Genomic DNA, 19745 nt, shown 5'->3' on the forward strand with positions numbered 1-19745 from the left:
GTGCTTTCCTATAACTATGTACTTTTTTCCTTATGCTTTTTCTACTCTTAGATTCCCCATTCCTCTATAAATCTACCCATTTTTAAGATCTAGCCTAAACCTCACCTTGTAACAGGAGCCATCCCTCAGTCTCCCAATAGATATGACTCTCCCACACTGAGCTCCCCTGTGATGGGTATCACTGTATGCTCATGACTAACTATCCTGCCTTTTAGTCTCCCTACCAAATGATGACTCCCCAAGGTTAAGACTGTGTCACATTTACCTTAGTATCCTGAAGGTACTTCTCTGCAGGTACTTCTCTGAACGTTAAATGAATGAGTTGAGAAGGTCTGTATTTTATTACTTCTAGAACAGCATTATACATCATGTGTGCATCCATGGAATGCGTATCATAATGGTAAGTAGAACAAGGAAGAGGTGAACTCTACAGGACAGGAATTTCTATCTGCTTTGTTCATTGATTCTCCTAAGTGCCCAGAACAGTGCTCGGTAACAGAACACAATAACTATTTAAAGACTGAATGCAGTTTACAGCTGGATGACATCTTCAATTTCCAATATCCTTGTTATATGAATGAGCAAACCTGTGGACTGGAGAGGCTCTCCTGAGATCACACAGCTGGACAGGGAACTTGTTTTCTTCCATGAATAGTGTCAGAGCTGAAGTAAGAATGCCTGTTATCCTTTTCCAACACTGGTGATGCTCACCAGTGTTGCTTCCTTACCAATACTGTCTGAGGGACTTCCTTCTTCAGAAGAAGCCTAACTTTTTAGATCATTTGAAAGAAGCAACAAAGTAGAAACAGCAGAATTTCAAAGGACTCGGAGACTCTGCAACAGGAGACAACATGTATTTGTTCCCACACTGGTTCTCTTTCTGCTTGTGTGGTCCATTCATTTTGCAAATGCAGATACCTAAGCAGATATGGACCCTTGACTTTGGTGGGCTGTGCTTGGGACTCTTGCTTAGACGTGGTGTCTACTTGGAACGATGAGGTGGTCAGTGTGTCTCAGAATCTCTGCAGTGGTAGAAATAATTGGCAGTGAAGTTACCCACTCACAATTTCAATGGGGGCCTTATTGGCAATGCTACTCCCCATCTTTACGAAACTTCCAATGGCACAGTTTCTGATGAGATATCTCCCACAGGAACTTTGCGAACATTCACCATCCTTTTGTTGCAAGCAAGTAAAATTTATCTTTCTTAGAAACATACATTCAAATCATGATGTGACATCCCTGAGAAAAAGAGTTGAAAGTCACAAATTGTTATTTTCATCCTTTTCCCAGGATAGAGGAAAAATATCACCATATGCATACTGTCACACAGAGTGAAGTAAGTCAGAAAGAGAAAAACAAATATTGTATATTAACGCATATATGTGGAAGCTAGAAAAATGGTATAGATGAACTTATTTGCAAAACAGAAATAGAGACACAGATGTAGAGAACAGACGTGTGGATACCAAGGGGGGTGGGGGTGGAACGGATTGGGAGATTGGGATTGACACATATACACTACTATGTATAAAATAAGGAACTAAGAGAACAGACTGTATAGCACAGGGAACTCTACTGAATGCTCGGTGGTGACCTAAGTGGGAAGGAAATCCAAGGAAGAGGGGATGTGTGTATATGTGTGGCTGATTCACTTTGCTGTACAGCAGAAACTAGCACAACGTTGTAAAGGAACCATACTCCAATAAAAAAAAAATTAAAAATTAAAAAAATTTAGAAAGAGGAGGCTTCAGGCTTTGAATGAGAAATTTGACCAAGTGACTGTTGGATCACAAACAAAAATAAAAATTCATTTATATGTATGTAAACACACATTTATATATGCGAATAGATAGAAACATATATAACAGAAATATATGTATATATATATTTTAAATCCTTGTTAACTGTTTTCCAGTAATTTTCAATTACTCATTCACTCAGAAGACATTTCTTAAGCTTCTGTTATGTGAGTATTTATGTTGTGTGTATAGTATAATATATGCATACTATTATATGAGGACTGTAAAAGTGTTTTTGTTGTGTGTGAGATTTTTCCAACCAGACAAATCTGCTTACAGTTTAAAGTGAAAATGTGCAAAAGACAAAGCAGAATTAAATCCCTGCCGCCGAGAAACATCTAGTTGTAGAAGGCAAACTGAAAAAGTTGTGTCCTTTAAGAGTGATTATTTTATTTTTCACACTATTAATGGAGCATCTATTATAACCCAGACAGTGGACTGGGAACTGGATTACCATGGTGAATAGATACAGTCACATTCTTAGAGTTGAGGTCCTCCAATTTACAGTATTGCTTCCTGGTCATTAAACAGACATCTCCCTTGTCAGGGACTGAGAACTTACTTACTGTGATATTCTTTGATTAAGCTTAATTTTACCAAAATTGAATGCTCCTGTCATTGATCTCAGGCACCTTAGGGCCAAGACACTGAGTCTGTTACCTGAGAGCTCACTGTTGTAGGAACATGCTCCCCTCCTGACTTGAAGCTTTGCCACAAATTTTCCTTTTCACACTGATCCAGAGAATCTTCTGGAACAAGAAGCACTTTTTTTTTTCTTATCATACTCGCCACCTGCTGTGGACCCACAGGCTTCCAGGACCAGGTGAAGTGAATGGCCTGGCGTGGTGCACAAGTGGTGTCTGGTATTCACAGACTACACTGAATGCCAGGCCCCAGCCTGCTTGCCTACCTTATGCTGTGAAATAGTGATATCGAAGCTCTTCTGGTGGGGTGGGATGCTGGTGGGGAGGGGAGAGGAAACAAGATCACCAAAGGCCAGACGCTTGTCTCTAGAGGTCTGCGTCTTGCTCTTGCTTTAATGGTGTAGATGACGCTAACCTGGCATAGTTTTTAGTTTCTTGGAGAAAGCATTGAATGAAGCATTTCAGCTGGATAGAGAAAGTTCAGGGTTTACAGCAAGAGAAATAAAACAAATCTAAACCTACATTGTATGGGAGTGGGAGTGACTGGGGAGGGTAGGAATTGGGTGGGAGAAGTGTAAAGCTCACCCACAGTTCTGTGGTCCTGACCTCTCCCCTTTTCCAGGGTTCATTTGTCTCTACTGAATAGTGTAATTGATGCGCTATTTTTACAGAAACATTAAGCTTTGGGACAGGATTTTTTTCTTAATTTTTAGAACTCTCGCCTTTGAAATTTCATTTTAGAGGCAAAAGAGTGAATGCCTTTGTTTTTACACTTAGCATATCTTGGTATGAATTTGCAAATTGCTTTTGAGAGATCCAGATATTTTATTTTTCCAATCTATTTTTTTTCAAAGTGATATTAGCAGGTGGAACTCATGACTTCAGGCGTTTTTCAGGCAATGAGCTCAGTGAGATTTGAAAATTAGCTAAGCCATTTATAGATTCATGGAATGCTGGCTGGGCAAGGAACACCTAAGCCATATCGCACTTAACCCCCTAATATTTCATGTGATGAAACAGCCAGCTCCAGGGTCACAGAACTTGCATTTGTTAAAGCTGAGTTGAGAAGCTGTCTCTGGGCTCCTGGCTCAGTGCTCTGCAGCATCCTTTGCTAGCTCATCTAGATCAGAGCAGGAAACTCAGATATCCTTGGGGTCTAGGCAGATGTGGGTTTCAGGTTTGGGGGGGCGGGTAGGGGGACTGGACCAGGAGCTCATGCTTGTCGTTAGTCAGCTTCAAGCCAACTGTTGGCATGTGGATGGTGATCCAATGTCAGTAATTCTTCTGATTTTTCTAAGAAAACCAAAAGCCTGGATATTTAAGAGAAATTTTATGATTTCAAGATTTTTTTTACGAAGTTAATTTAATGATTTTACAATACTCAGTGGGCCCAGCCAGGCATAACTGTAAATCTCCAATTTGCAACTTCTCCTCTAGGAAAACTGTGTTTTGAGGATTTCTAGGATGGAAAGAAAGGACCATGATCATGGCTTCAAATATTTAAAATCTGAAAGGTGGCAGAGGTACTTGCTCCAAGTCCGGAAAACAACTAGTGGGCAGAGGATTTTGGCTCAATAATAAGTATTTTCTGTTACTCAGAATTATTTAAGAGGAATGAGGCATGAGTGTGCCACGGTGCCACTGAGCAGAGGTCACCGGGCCCTTTGTTGGGAGGCTGGATGGAGGCCTAGGGTACCGGCACTTTCCACGACCGACTTGGTGATAAACTCCAAGGTTGTTCTCTAACTGGCTTTGCAGTCATCCTGGGAGTCTCCTGCTGCCTCAGTATGCCATGGGAAATGGGTCAAAAGCTTTCAGGGCAAATCCAGTGAGATAAAATTATGTGTATATAGCTCTCATTCTTCTTTTTCATATAAAACCCCATCAGCTGGATTCCTTCTACCAAGGGATTACTTCTTATTTTCCCCCATAATTGCTCTGTTCTCTCTTGTCCATGAAACATTGTGCAAGCCTTCTTCACCTTCTATATCCCCACTCACCACTAGGAAAATTCCTCTTTTTCTTGATTTTTGCTACACCACCTTAAAAAAAATTTTTTTTTAATACAGCATGTATTTATCATTATCTAGAACAAGGGTCTGCAAACTAGGGCTAGCTTTCCTCCTGTTTTTGTAGTTTTATCAGAGCACAGTCACACCCATCATTTATATGTTATCTATGACTGCTTTCTCTATAGCAGAGCTGAGTAGTGAAGACAGAGATCATAAGGCCTAAAAAACCTAAAATATTTACTAACTGGCCCTTTAAGGAAAAGTTTACTGACCCCTGATCTATATGAAAATGATTATACCAGATAGATAATCTGAAAACAAGAACATGTACAAAGGATAAAATAATAACCACCCGCAATGACCAGATGTAACAACCGTTGGGTTTTCAATGTATTTTAATGCATATATACATTATAAAATTGAAACCACACTATAAACACAATTTTGTGTTCATTTAACAGCAGATGAATTTTCTCGTCATACAATTTTTAATATTCTACATCTATGCTATTTTAATCGACTATATATTAATCTATATAGTACTCCATGTATATATCTATTATGCAATGATTTTTTGGGGGGGCAGCACCACCACCAGCTTGTGGGATCTTAGTTCCCCGACCAGGGATTGAACCCCAGCCCTCAGCAGCGAAAGGGCGGAGTCCTAACCACTGGACCACCAGGGAATTCCTTATATTATACATTGATTCTTATTGTGGTATTTGAGGTATGTTTTACATATAAAATTTTATTTAATCCTTCTTAGTTCTTATGTGGGACGTATTATTAACTCCATTTTACAAATGAGACCTGAAGTGTTTCTGTGGCCAGCTCACCCAGCTCTCTGACAACTGACCCTGTATTTTCAACCACTCAACTATTACTGGACACTGAAGTTAAATTTATCCTTTTGTTTTTGTCAGGGGATTGCATATTAGAAATATTGCATTAATGAATATCAATGTACATAAACCATTAATTGCATTTCACGTTATTTCCATAGAAATGATTCCCCAAAGCAGAACTGATGAATCTAGAGGTACACTGAAGTTTCCTTAAACACACTGAAGAGTTGCTTTTCAGAAAAGTTGTAACAACGTATGCCATACACCAACGGTCTGTGAGTGCCAATCTCCAAATATTCAGTACCAAGTACTATGATTTATCCATTTTATTTTTGCTCTTTTGTCAAGGAAAGAGGGGGGCTGGAGGCTGGCTCTCTGTGTGACCAGGTGACTCCTCTGAGAGTGACTTCTGGGAAAGATGTTTTTTCTGGATGAAAAATAACAGGCTCGGTTGGCACAAGTCTTTTCCCTTTGCCCTTCCACTTCTTCCAGCCGAGGACAGGAAGCTGCAGGCTAGGAATAGCAGGCAAAAGGAAAGAGGCCTGGGGTCCTGGGTCCCTCTGCGTACCTCATGGGAAAAATACCCCAGATTAATGAAGTCTCCGATGCTGGGGTTCTGATACTCAGGCAGGTGCCATCCTATCCACTTCCAGTGAAGGGACAAAGGGACAGTGAGGCTGTTTCTGTAAATCCTCTATACCTGTACTGTACCAACACCTCCTCCCCAGGCAAGGCCTTGGTGCGCCTTTTTTCCAATTTGTATGAAGTCTTTATTATTATAGATATTAACTCTATCATATTTGATGTGGTTGTAATATGTCTTTTAATTTTATTTATGATGACTTGCTGGTTAAGCTGGTGATCTTCAGATGTCTGCAACAAAAGTTACAGTTGGTCTTCACAATTAATAATAGGGGCAAATTCCTACTTCCCAATAACCTGTCACTTAGTTGTTTTATCCTCCACTGTTTCCTTCTCAGAATCCGTTATCCACTGGGGACTGCAAATTCGTGACTTTCCAATGATCTAATTCCTTCCACGTTTATTAGCTGCCATTCTTCTGTGAAAAAGAGCTTTCCTTTTTTTTCTGCTCTCTTCTTTTGGGAGGAGAGAAATCACTGTGTCCTAGTAGATTTTTATCTACTCAGTGTGATATAATCAATTACAGTTGTGATTCTTTTTGATCCTCAAATTAACACAATTTTGGCCAGTGGGAGCTTTTATGTTATTTCAAACACAAGAAATTGAATGCTTACATGTCTTTGTAATTTTCTACCCTTCCTTCCCTCCATGGCTTCTTTCTTTTCTGTCTCTTTGGTGGGGGTAGGAGGTGTTTATAACATTGGCTAAAACCATAGCAATATTAAGTAATAGTGGTAAAAAGAAACCTTATTTTGCCCTTGTCCTTAATTAAATTGGATTTAGTTTTCCACTATTAAATAGTACAGGCTGCTTATTTCAGTTTTTAAAGTTAGTGTTACTCTATTCCTAGTTTAGAATCATGTCGTAAACATTGCATTCAAGGGGGAATTTACTGAATTAAGCAGGGTGTTTTCTCCTTTAACCTAATGAAACGATCAATTACATTAATAGGTTTCCTAGTAATTAAACTATCTTTATTGTCTTCAAATACACTCAATTTGAACATTTTTTATGTTTTTTGAATTCTGTGCTGATTCAGTATGCTTAGTTTTATATATGCATACTTGTAATACATATGTTTATTGTATTATATATAACTAAATATAAATGAATGAATGAGATTATTTTTTGCATATTTATTATACTATGTATTTGCCATTTATCAAAATGAATCAGGAAACTGTTGCTTTAATTGTCTTGAAAAATGAATATGATGTCAGGATTATTATTACCTGGAATTTAGAAAACATTTATCTGTAAACTCTCCTTGGGCTTTAGGCCTTTTCAGGGTCTGTCTGATAAGTGAATTCATTCATCTCATGGTGATTGCTCTATTTATGTTACTGAACCAAGCTTGGGTCCGCTTGCCCATGTGCAGTAAAGCCAATCTACTGACACTGGGTTATGGTGAAGGAAAGTGCATGCAGAGCACCAAGCAAGGAGTCCAGGTAGCTAGTGCTTAAAAGGCTTGGACTCCCCAAGGCTTTCAGGAAAAGGTTTTTAAAGACAGGGTTGAGGGGGGTTGTAAAGTGTGTGATCAGCTTGTGGACATTCTTCTGATTGGTTGGTGGTGAGATGATCAGGAGTCAACATGATCAACCTTCTGGTTCCAACTGGTCTGGGGTCTAGGTGCTTGTGGGCAGCATACAGTTAACTTCTCCCACCTGGTGGGGATTTCAGTATCTGCAAAACAGCTCAAAGGACGTGGCTTAGAATATTATCTATAGCTCTTGAGGAGGAACTAAAGGTCCTTGACTTTGTATAATGGCTAAAGTATTATTATTTTGTCTTGCTTGACTGTTTTCCTTTCTTTCTGCATTTTCTCACTTCTCTGATTAAATTTACTCTTTGTAACTTGGGGAAGGCCTAGGAGGCTAAAGTTTTTCTACAGAGAAGTGGCAGGTGGAGGACACTGGAGGTGAGGTCTGTTCTGGGAAGGCCCCATAAAGTCCTACTTTTTTCTCTTTATGCTGTCTTGGATAAAAAGCTCATTTGTTTATTTCCATCTTGTCGTGTTAGTAATTTTAAGCCAGTCATCCTTTCCTGCTGAGCACAGATTTGTTCTAAGAACTCTTCTCAACATGGAGCCATACATCGTCACATGTAGGATGGAAGGTACGGCTGTGTCCATCTTTGGAAAATATAATTGGTTGCAAGACCTCTTTACTATGTTCCAGTTTATCCAAATTATGGTGTGTTATAGTCCATGTTCCTCACTCTTAAATTTTAAGAATAAGTTTATTCTTATACATATATTCTTTTTCATATTCTTTTCCATTATGGTTTATTACAGGATATTGAATATAGTTCCCTGTGCTGTACAGTAGGACATTGTTGTTTATCTATTTTATATATAGTAGCTTGTATCTGCTAATCCCAAACTCCTAATTTATCCCTTCCCCACCCTCTTTCCCCTTTGGTAAACATATGTCTGTTTTCTATGTCTGTGGGTCTGTTTCTGTTTTGTAAATAAGTTCATTTGTATCATATTTTAGATTCCATATATAAGTGATGTCATATTTGTCTTTCTCTGTCTGACTTACTTCGATTAGTATGATAACTTCTAGGTCTATCCAGAATAAATTTATTCTTAAACATGAACAGAATGAGTTTCCTATTCATAGATTTGGAAGGAAAACATATGTTTAAGCAAGTTTTTAAGTGGCTATTTTCTGAGTCTTTTGATTTCTGGGGGGTATATTTCTCTTACTTCTATAAATCGTTTTTGGACTGTGACTATTATTTTTGTGTAATAACTTTTGCCCCAAGACTCTTGAGATATTATTTTGTGATTCTCTACTTTTGGAGATCATGGATAAGTTTGAGGTTAGCCTAAATTTATATTCTTTCTAGATAATCTTTTTTTTTTAATTTTATTGCTTGGATACTTTTAGGATTTAAAAAATGGAATTAGAGCATTTTGCCAAGATATCTAGGAATATAGGTTTTTCTTGCTATTGTTTTTATTGGACTTTACTGGAAACATGTTGAAATCTTCTGATTTGCATTGGAAGAAATCAGCACAGGACAATCTTCATCTGTATATTTTTGTGACTTGGCTCTGCTCCTTTGTCATTCATCTCAGGAATTTTGTTATAAGCTGCTCTTTGTCAACTGATATCCCCTCTCTCCTTTTTCTTTACTCATAGAACTCTGTTTTAATTTTGGAATGGTCTCAGTTTAAAAGCTCTATTTCCCAGTCTTCCATGCAGGTAAAAGTAGTTATATGACATACTTGAGTCCAGTGAGATACATTTGGAAGTCATTGGGTGGGGGCCTCTGGGGAAGCTCTTTAAGGGAAGCTGACTCATCTGGTATGCTGCATTTGCTCTTCCTTTTCCTCCATATTCAATCTGGAATGTGGTTATGGTGGCTGGAGTGCCAGCAGCCATCTTGTAAGCTGGGGAAGAGAGCCACAGACTAAAGATGGTGTAGCAAGGGCTAAAAAAAGTCTGGGTCCCTGGTAAGGTAACTGCCCTACCATCCCAGATCTGTCATTTCTGGACTTCTTGCTACAGGAGGGAAAAATAAACTTGTCTCTTGGCTAAGCCACCATTAGTAGCTTGTTTTGGTCAATATCTTTGAACAAAATCCTTCTCTGATAAACAAATACCTCTTTCCTAAAGGTAAACTGTCTACAATTATCATCTTTTCATGCATTGCTTTTTCTTTTGACCCTATCTTTTGTATTCTTAGAGAGCTTTTTATTTCTTTTTTACCTCTCTAATTTGAATTTTCACTCCAAAGCAGACTTTATTTCTATTGTTGACTTTGTTTTTCTTGCTATAGTTTTGTTGTTATTTCAACTTGCATTTCATTCAGTTTCTTCTTATCTCCGAATTTAAGTTTCCTCTGAAATTAAGTTTCTTAAGTTCTTTTCCACCTCATCTTTCATCTGGTCTCACAAGGCCTTTCATGAATTTATGACATTTATTCAGAATGCAAAATACACTTTAGACTTCCCTATTATTTGCTGTAGCTCCAAGTATGCTTTTCCCTGAATCTTTAGAGTTGTACTCCCCTTATCGACCTGTTACACATTTTTGTTTCAGTTTATTCACCTTTGGACAGTAGAACCATCCAGGCTGATGTTTACCGGATGACTAGTGGCCCATGTTCCTGTCTGTTCTCCTCACTTCTATGTGAGTTCTGCCAGAATCAGAGGAGTCCCAATGTTAACTAGGGATGTGCTGAGATACATAGCTCCAGCCAGATTTTAGCGCCTCCTTGGCGTTTCTCTACTGGAGCTTATCTAGTGGGGCTTACTTTGAATAAGTAGCTTCCCAGCGTTGCTGTATGTGGTTCTTTGATCACTGGCATCGGGTTTGTCCCCAGATAACAATTCCAGGGATGTACTTGCAGGGCTTTTCCTCTCCCTTCCCAAGGGAGGCCAATTCCCATCCCAGGGTAGAGCCTTGGTGATGCTACTCCTGTAACCAGACGAGGCCGGTACTGAACCCAAGTTCAGCTGCTTACGACTCCAAAGGCCAGTACTTGAGAGACAACTGTTGGTGGGAAAATTTGCTTTATTCAGGAGGCCAGCAACCTGGGAAGACGGTGGACTAATATCCTAAGACCATCTCCAAGTTGCTGGTTAGGAGGTTTTAAAGGCAGCATGAGGGAGAGGCTGAGGGTGTGTGATCAGCTCGTGCACAATTCTTAAATTGGTTGGCATCATGGTGAAGTTTCAAGCATCTTCTGGTTTCAACCGGTGTGGGGTCGACGTGCTTGAGGTCAGCAGTTTTCAACTGGTGGGGGTCTGCTTCCTATAAAAACAACTTGAGAATGTGTGTCAGACCTTTATCTATATCGTTCAGGGAACTGGGAGTTCAGTGACTCTGCTCTGTGGCTGGTTTATAGTCTAAATTGTTACCAGTTTCCCCGCCCAGCAAGGGTTCTGTGTCTCTGCATCTTCACATTTCCTTATCATTAACTCTTGAGCTAGCCTTTTGAGACTCAGGGGAGGCCTGGGAGACTAAAGCTTTTCTACAAACAAGAGGCAGGCAGAGGACATTGGGTGGAGTGGGGTGGAGGTCTGACCTGGGAAGGCCGCATAGGGTCCTGCTTGGTTATGCCTCTTTGTTGAGGAACTGCCGTCTCCTCCCTTTGACCTGTGATATCAGGTTCAGCCACCCTCCATGGCTGAATTCCACTCGTCCACCCAGTGTTACTTCCCACTGCTCACCAAAACGGATGCTCAGCTCAGTATATCTTCCTCACGTCCATTCTATAACAACCTCAACTCTTAGATGATATTTATGATGTTTTTACCTGCTTGGAATGATTTCTGCAAGAAAGTTAGATCTTTCACCAAGTTAGAGCTTATATGCCTGATGATGCTCCCTCAGCTGGGTTGAAATATAGGGAGGGAGGTGACCTCGTCTCCCAAAAGACGTAAAGAGAGAGCACTCAGGGAAGAGAGCCAGTAAAAACAGATGACCTGAGGAAGCAATTCCTCCAGTGCTGGAGGAGCCAGGCACATTTTCTGGCGGGGTGTGGCTCTTGCTTCATCTCTGGCATTGGGTGGTATGCTACAGGTGGAAGCTCCCCCTGCCTCCCCCGTTTTCTTCAAAGTTACCCCCTGAGCAGATCACAGTTTTGTAATCCAGTTTATCCACACTGCAGCTAAGAGATATTTCTTCCAGGGAGCTAAAAATATTGGTCAGTATCCTCAATTCCCAGGGCTGTACTTTCAGGACCCTTACCCTCAATGGAAGTCCACACTCACCTCTGTTTTGGTGGTGGCCAAATCCAGCCCAGGATTTTGCTGACCTAAGCCTGATCCCACCGAGATTTCAAGACATTTCATCTGAGAAATCCTCTTATCGTTTCAAGTTTAATACGTCTAAAGCCCAATTTATGACCTCCTTATAGTGACATTGTAATTCTCCCAGCCCTTAAAACTTGACCCGTGACCAAGTTAACATGTTGGAGTTAAGCATCAGACACAAGAAGTATCACTCTCTAAATGCCGTTGAGATTGTTCCAGAATTTCACTTTCCATCTTTTCCATTCTCATTACTGCCACTATTGTGCAGAATTTAATTACTTCATGTATGAATCACCGAAGGAGAATTTCTGCTCATCTCCTTCCTAATGTCTCTTCCCCCCTCCCTCCAAGAGGCAGATCAATTTCAGGTTGATCTTTTAGGCAGAGCTTCAGGGATGTTACTACTTTGCTGAGGACCTGTCATTTCCTCCCTTTGACCTGCAGTATCTGGTTCAGAGACCTTTCATAGTTGAATTCCACTCATCCACTCAGTGCTACTTCCCACTACTCTCTAAAATGAATACTAAAAAATAAAATAAAATAAAATAAAATGATACTCATCTCATTAGTCTATTCCACACGTCCATACTATACTAATCATCAGATCTTAGATTTTACTTATGATTTTTTCTAGCGGAATGTTTTCTGCATTTTTTTTATCACCAGATTAGATCTTACCCCTGCTCAAAGACCCAGCTCAAATACAGCTGTCAGTTTGCACTGACCGATATATATATATTTTTAATAATTCTGGTCATTATAAACTAACTAAGAGAGATGTACACATTTGGAAATTATTTCAGTGGATTTGTATGTGACTTTTTTAAACATCTTTATTGTATAAATTGCTTTACAGTGGTGTGTTAGTTTCTGCTTTATAACAAAGTGAATCAGCTGTACATATACATATATCCCCATATCTCCTCACTCTTGTGTCTCCCTCCCATTCTCCCTATCCCACCCCTCTAGGTGGTCACAAAGCACCGAGCTGATCTCCCTGTGCTATGCGGCTGCTTCCCACTAGCTATCTATTTTACATTTAGTAGTGTCTATATGTCCATGCCACTCTCTCACTTCATCCCAGCTTTCCCTTGTATGAGACTTCTTTCACATCACAGCTCACTTAAGTATCTTATTTGTGCTATTCCTGAAAAGAATGTGCGATAAGTAGGCCTTTCCTCCCCCCTCCCCCCAGCTATAAGTCAGAATAATAACCATCGCACTTTGAGAGGTAATGTAAGAAGATATTAGTCTCTGCAGTTGAAATTGTGCTGCTCAGGTTGGCATAACCCCAGTTGCACAGGGACTATTGGGATGCGGGGTGAAGTCATCATTTTATGCTTTATACTTTCTCAGCACACGTGTTCAATGGTTGAATCTGTGCTGAAGATTAAATATCTCTTTATTAAAAACACAAGTTTCTGGGGGTTTTCATTTCTGTTTGTGGGTTTTTTGTTGTTGTTTTGCTTGTTTGTTTGGTGTTCCTAAAGCACAGGTTGCTCTATCACTGCTAGTAAATTAATCACAAATGGCAAGTGGCTTTTCTTCTGGAAAGCAGGACTTTAGGGTCGCTTTGGTGGAGTTCATTTATCATGTCCTTTTCCCCACATTTCTGGTTCCTGAATTGCTGTTACAAAAGGCCTAACTTTTCTGTCTGCATATGTGCCTGCCTGCAGGATATATTTACCAGCCACACAGAAGCATCATCTTCCTGATTTATGTCTATAACATTTGCTTTTAAATAAATTGGACAATTCGGACAGTGGTCTGTGTTTTAGTAAAAGACTGTCCTCTCTCTTAGACCAAGTGACCCACTGTTAGGACAGCATTTTCCAAAGGCTTCCCATAAAACTGCTTTAGGATAAAAATAGAGCTTATTCATTGTGAAAAGAGCGGGGGTGGGTGGGGGTGGGGGCGGATTACAGAAGTCGATTAAAAGGCGGTGTGAACAAAAGGAAACAGGTTTCTGTGCTGCAGGACTTCTCAGTGCTTTTGGCAGACTGGTGCAGGTACTGTTGGGGAACTGTGCCTCTGGGAGGGGTCCAGTGAGGTGACCACAGAGGGGACTAGAGTGGCATTCCAGAAGTACCTGGCATGAGGCTTTTTTCCTTAAAAGAATATCTTTCAGAGATAGTGTTTAATGGAAAACACCGGGTCAAACCTCAGCCTGGGCTGTTACAAATCCTGTCATCAAGGGAAAATTAGAGATTTGCTAGAGTTTAGCCTCTAGTTTGGCTCAGAAATGCTCAGAAGACCCTCTTCATAGCATACGTGTGTTGAAGATTGCATGTTAGTCCTGTGGGCAGACCATGCTGGGGGAACCCATTTCCTGCATAGACACTCCTGTTTTGCTATGTTATTACTGTCACATTTTCTCTTTCATAACACTCGGTATTTCAGCTTAGAGGAGGGACCTCACAGTATTGAAATACAAACCTCTTCGGAAGAAGATTTTATTCAGCTGGTGCTGTGAGCTTGGAGGAGGGACCCCATGGGCCCCAAGTGGACTTCTGAGAAATGAGCGCTAATTGGTTACTGATGGTTCACTGAAGGAGGAAAGGTCAGGCTGACTCTTCCTGTGTTAGAAAAAAACACAAACTGGATTCTGCCGCTGCAAAGGTGAAGTACTGACGCTGCAGGTGGAAACAGTTGCTGGGCTAACGTGGACCAGCACAGGAAGCAGAGCGGGCGGAGCTAGTCCCTTCTTCCTCTTTCAGCCTCCCTCTTCCCCTCTGGCATCTCCTATTGGCAGTGCCTGCGCAGGCGCCAGGTGGCAAAGCAGAGATGAGGTGAGCAGTCTCCGCTCCAGCGTCACAGAGTTTAGAAGGGTGGGAATGGAGTCGAAAGACAGCTCAAAACCTGCCAGATCACCCCGGTGAGTTCTCAAACTTTTGCTCATTGCCAACGGGACAGGTGAAAACTCAGAGCTTGTTGTACCTTTGATTAGCGTTTTTTCTCATTGGGGCCAAGGTTGAATACCTTCTCATTTTTAGAATTGTTTGATTTTCCTTTCTATGTACTATCTTTTGATATGCTTTGTTCGTGCTTCTTTTTCTTTGGTCGTTGTTTTTGTTTCTTAGACATGAAAGGAATGAGGGTTTTGAATATAATATGAGTTGGAAATTTTTTCCAGGTTTGTCATTTATCTTTTGATATAGGGTGGCTGTTCCACGTGTGCATGTTTATTTTTACAGAGTTGAGTTTTATCAGTGTTTTCTTGGGTGACTTCGAGGTTTTTCTTCACCTGTAGAAAGACCTTTCCAACTTTGAGATTATAAAAATGTTCTTCCATTTTTTCCCCTAGTGCTTTTATAGTTTTGGTTGTAAAATTTAAATATTTGATCAATTTGGAAATTTTCTTATTGTATAATATGAGATATTAATCCGAATGTATTTCCTTCTTCCTGATTTACCATCTAGATGTCCCAACACCATTCATTGAATAATCCATGTTTTCTTCACCAATTTGAAAATTCACCTTTATCATGGTTTAAAGAAATTGGGGGGGGTCTATTTCTGGACTTTCTAATCTGTTTTTCAACTATGGCTACTCATGTACTAGCACCACACTCTTAATGACTTTAGCTTCATAATATGGTTAAGTATCTCCTACAGCATTTTTTTCCTCATTATTTTCCCCTTTTAGAATCTTGTTCTTGATTTTTCTTTCTTCCATAGGAGAATTTGAATCAGCTTCTCTAAGTTTAAATCCTATGGGTAGTTTCATTGGGATCACATAAAAATATAGATTAAGAAAGTGCTGAAATTGTTATCATGTTGAAATTGTTATCATGTCAGGAACATGGTATACCTTTCAATATCTTTTTCTTCTTTTGCATATTTCTTCAGTATATCCCACGGTGCGTGCACTGCCTTTCTTCTCCTCATTTGCAGTCGCGTGCATCCTGACTTGGTGTCTTCCCACACCCCAGTTTTACCTCCAGTGCATATGGTGGCCACACTTCATGTATTGTGCTCAGAGTTATAGATATTTTGTGGTTTTATTGAAGACGGAGTTTGCCTTTTTGTTTCCTTGTTGCTTTTGGGTGACTCATGAGATGATAGGGGAACAGCTTTTTCCTCTCATTTGAAAATCAGATGCTATTTCATTTACATGGTTAAACACTCTGGGATTCCTTCACATTGACTGCAAGAAATCCAGTTTTTATCACCAGCTATTTCTGGGAATCTCTGGAATGCGAAATAGTTCACAAATATGCTCGGAAGATCATTGCCACGTCAGCTGGGCCTCTGTCTCTCAGGTACTTCTCAACCATCTGCAGTTAACATTTCTCTATCTCAAAACCAGGTGTTACCCCTTTCACCTATCCCACCTGTTTTCAACCTGGGGTAAATATTTCCCTGGGCATATATGATGGCATTCCCAGGAGTAACGGGAACAATGATTCCAGATTCTCAGTTTCCATATGTTTGCTTTGCTGAAATTGATCTGCCTGAGGATTGCCAGTGGTCTGTAGATTCTCGCTTCCAACTTCTCCTTTCACCCTTCCTCTTTCACATGTAATTAAGGAAAGGCATCGGTGTCACCCATTCTAGATCTTACTATGTGCATTGGCTTGGGGGTGGAAAAGCATCTAGGGAGCAACCAAGCAGGCATTTCAGGATCCTGGCGCTTGTTGAGAAAGTGAGTGGCTGCAGTGATTGCCGTGATTGCCTTTTGCAACTCAGGTGGTTCCAATTCCTGGAACCTGGTTCCAATTTAATTTCATTAAAGCTGAAGGAAGACTTAAAGAGATTGTCCATGGATAGGCAATTTAAATTAATTCTGTTGATTGATTACTATGTTTTTTGTTTTGTATGTAGCTTGTAAAGAATTAAAGAAAGTGAAGGATGTTATTATAATTAAGCTCCTTGCATTTGCACCTACTTCTATAGATGAACAGTTGTCTCAAATGCTTCATAAAAAAGGAGTAAAACTGATGATAAATTGTCTCACCAATGAGACAAAATGTTCATCTCTGTATATATAAACTAATTTCTTTTATGAAGTATAGTTAATTTACAGTATTGTGTTGGTTTCAGGTATACAGCAAAGTGATTTAGTTATATTTATATATATATATATATATATATTTTTCGGGTTATTTTACATTATAGGTCATTACAAGGTATTGAATGTATTCAATAGTTCCCTGTGCTATACAGTAGGACCTTGTTGTTTATCTATTATATCAATATATAGTAGTGTGTATCTTTTAATCCCAAGTTCCTATTTTATCCCTCCCTGCCCCTTTCCCCTTTGGTAATCATAAGTTTGTTTTCTATTTCTGTGAGTCTGCTTCTGTTTTGTACATAGATTCATTTTTATTATTTTTTAAATTCCACACCTAAATGATATAATATTTATCTTTCTCTGCCTGGCTTAGTATGATTTCCTCTAGGTCCATTCATGTTGCTGTAAATGGCAATATTTCATTCCATTTTATGGCTGAGTAATATTCCACTGTGTGTATATATATATATACTACATGTTCTTAAGCCAATCCTCTGTTGATGGGCACTTGGTTTGTTTTCATGTCTTGGCCGTTGTAAATAGTACTTCTATGAACATTAGGGTGCATGTATCTTTTCAAATTGGAGTTTTTATCTTTTCTGGATATATACCCAGGAGTGGGATTGCTGGATCATATGGTAGCTCTACTTTTAGTTTTTAAGGAACCTCCATACTGTTTTCCACAGTGGTTGCAACAATTTACATTCCCACCAACAGTGTAGGAGGGTTCCCTTTTCTCCACACCCTCTTCAGCATTTATTAGTTGAATGGTGAAGGTGATAGCAGTCAGTTGAAGTTGCATCCCCCAAAGATCTGCAATGTGGCTGAGTGTTTTGACTGGCCTTTTTTAAAGAGTCATTCCGAATATCATGAGATGCATTGTTAGAGGAAGTTCCGTACCTTCTCAAACACCTGCTCATGTCTCCCTAAGGAGAAAGGCCCAGACCTCACCCAAGTTCACTCAGGGGAGGGTGATAGCATTGCTTTTGTGTAAATTATGTAATCCAAATTTTTGAATCTTCTGCCTGATCACTTGCTCTTTTTATTTTGTTTCAGTTTGAATGGTCAGTTGTCATGACCCCTATTTTGTCATCCAACTTTCAGTGTATGAAGATTTTTGGTCTCCCAGGGAGTTGGCTGAGACTTTTCAATAAAAGTACACACCTTAAGGGAAAAGAGAGACTTGACCAGGGTCCTTTAGCTGTAGTTGGGGGCAGGCTGCTCCAGGTTCTACCTCATAGTCACACCTAGAGCAGAATGAGTTACCTCTATCATTGCCCCCAAATTTAAATTTAATTAATTAATTCATTAATTAACTTTAATTAATTCTTACAAAGTTAATGGGTCAGGGCACCTGAAGCTTCTGTTTTTTTCCCAGCCCTCCCCTCCCCCACCCGCCAACCTTTTATTCTGTCCACCCACTTGGACCTGTATTTTCTCCCTTACAATGCCTCAGCCCCGACTCACTGCCTGGCAGAATGGCTTCGCATGCCCTGGGGTAGGAGTGGGTTTTGCTTTTCCCCACAAAAGCCTGGCATGTGGAGTGACCACACCCTTCCCACCGAGAACTGCAGAGGACTTGCTCAAACCCCTCATTACACATCATTCCCAACTGGAGAGACCAAGTACCACATCCCTAGCACTTTGAGCAATGGGTGCAAGTCTCAGGGTTGAGATCAGGGTAGATTCAGGATGTAATGCAGTGTTTGGCCAAGCTCTGGTCTGACCTGCCCCACTGCCTGCTGGAACCTAACCTGCCTTCATGGATGTGGAGGTGGAGGCAGCTGCTGAGTGGCCCATGGGCCATACATCCATTGTATGTGCCCAGAGGTGGAGCTATGTTTCATTGCCCATGATGTCCCTGGGCCCTGGTCTTTCTTTCTTGTAAACCCTGGGCCCCTACCCTCATCGGGAAGCCCCGCACTCTGCCTTGTCTCAGTGTTGTCACCAACATTGGCTCTGACATCCCCCGAAAGCTCTCTTCTCCTTTTTGTATCTCCACAATTCTTATCTGATCTGCTACCCCCAGGAGGGGTCTTCTGCCAGGGTGGAGGGGAGAGGCATCCTGTAAGGAGGGAAGCTCTGAGACAAAGCTCCTAGGTGCCCTTGTTATCGAGCCAAACACAGGCACAAACACCGATGCCATCCCACGTGGATTCACCAAGCCCCACCTGTTCCCAGTGCTGATCACAAAGAAGGGAAGAGGACCCTTTGCTAGGACCAGCTGCTATTTCTGCTTGCCCAGGGTGTCGGTCTTCATGGAGCTGGTAGCCCGCCTGCTGCTCTATCCACAACCATCCTGCCCTCAGCTGGTTCCGTCACCTGCTGGGCTGGGAGGAAGAGCAGCCCATGGGAGCGCAGTAGGGCCTCCCCCTGCACCCACTGGGGAGTCCTCTCCCTCCCTGCTGTTTCGGGGTGGGGAGCTGTGAGGAGTGGTCTGGCTCCTCTACCTTAGCCCCTTCAGTGCAGTCAGCGGGAAGTACAGGACTCGCCCCCAAGGAAATATGTGGTTCCTCTGTCACCTCCCTGATGCCTCAGCTTCTCCCTCCATCACCTTGAATCATGCTGACATGTCAGCACCTGGGACGTCGCTACCCACTCTATCTTTCCCTTTGGCAGTGTCCACTTCTGATAATCTTTGGATGAGTGACCTGGTTTTGGACTTTCCACCCCTTTGTGGGTCCCTCACTCCTCCCTGGTTACCTCAGACCCTCTTCTTGGGGTCATAGACCTCTCAGCACTGTTACAACATGCAGATCTGTGAAGCAGCTGTCGGAGTGGACGAACGTGGAGGTCAAGAGTGTGAACTCTCCAGCCATTTTTAGCCATGGGCCTTGGGCAAGTTTAAAGCTTCAGTTTCTTCCTCTGTAAAATTGGAATGATTCTTGCACTCATTTCCTAGGGTTGTTATTGGCTTAAATGAGGAAATACACGTAATGGGATTAACATTGTGACTGGCCCTTTAATAAGTACCCTTTAATAAGTATCAGTAATTGTTCACTATCATTAGCAAGTG

Source organism: Lagenorhynchus albirostris, chromosome 8 (genome assembly GCF_949774975.1).
Source record: "Lagenorhynchus albirostris chromosome 8, mLagAlb1.1, whole genome shotgun sequence".
NCBI lineage: Eukaryota > Metazoa > Chordata > Mammalia > Artiodactyla > Delphinidae > Lagenorhynchus > Lagenorhynchus albirostris.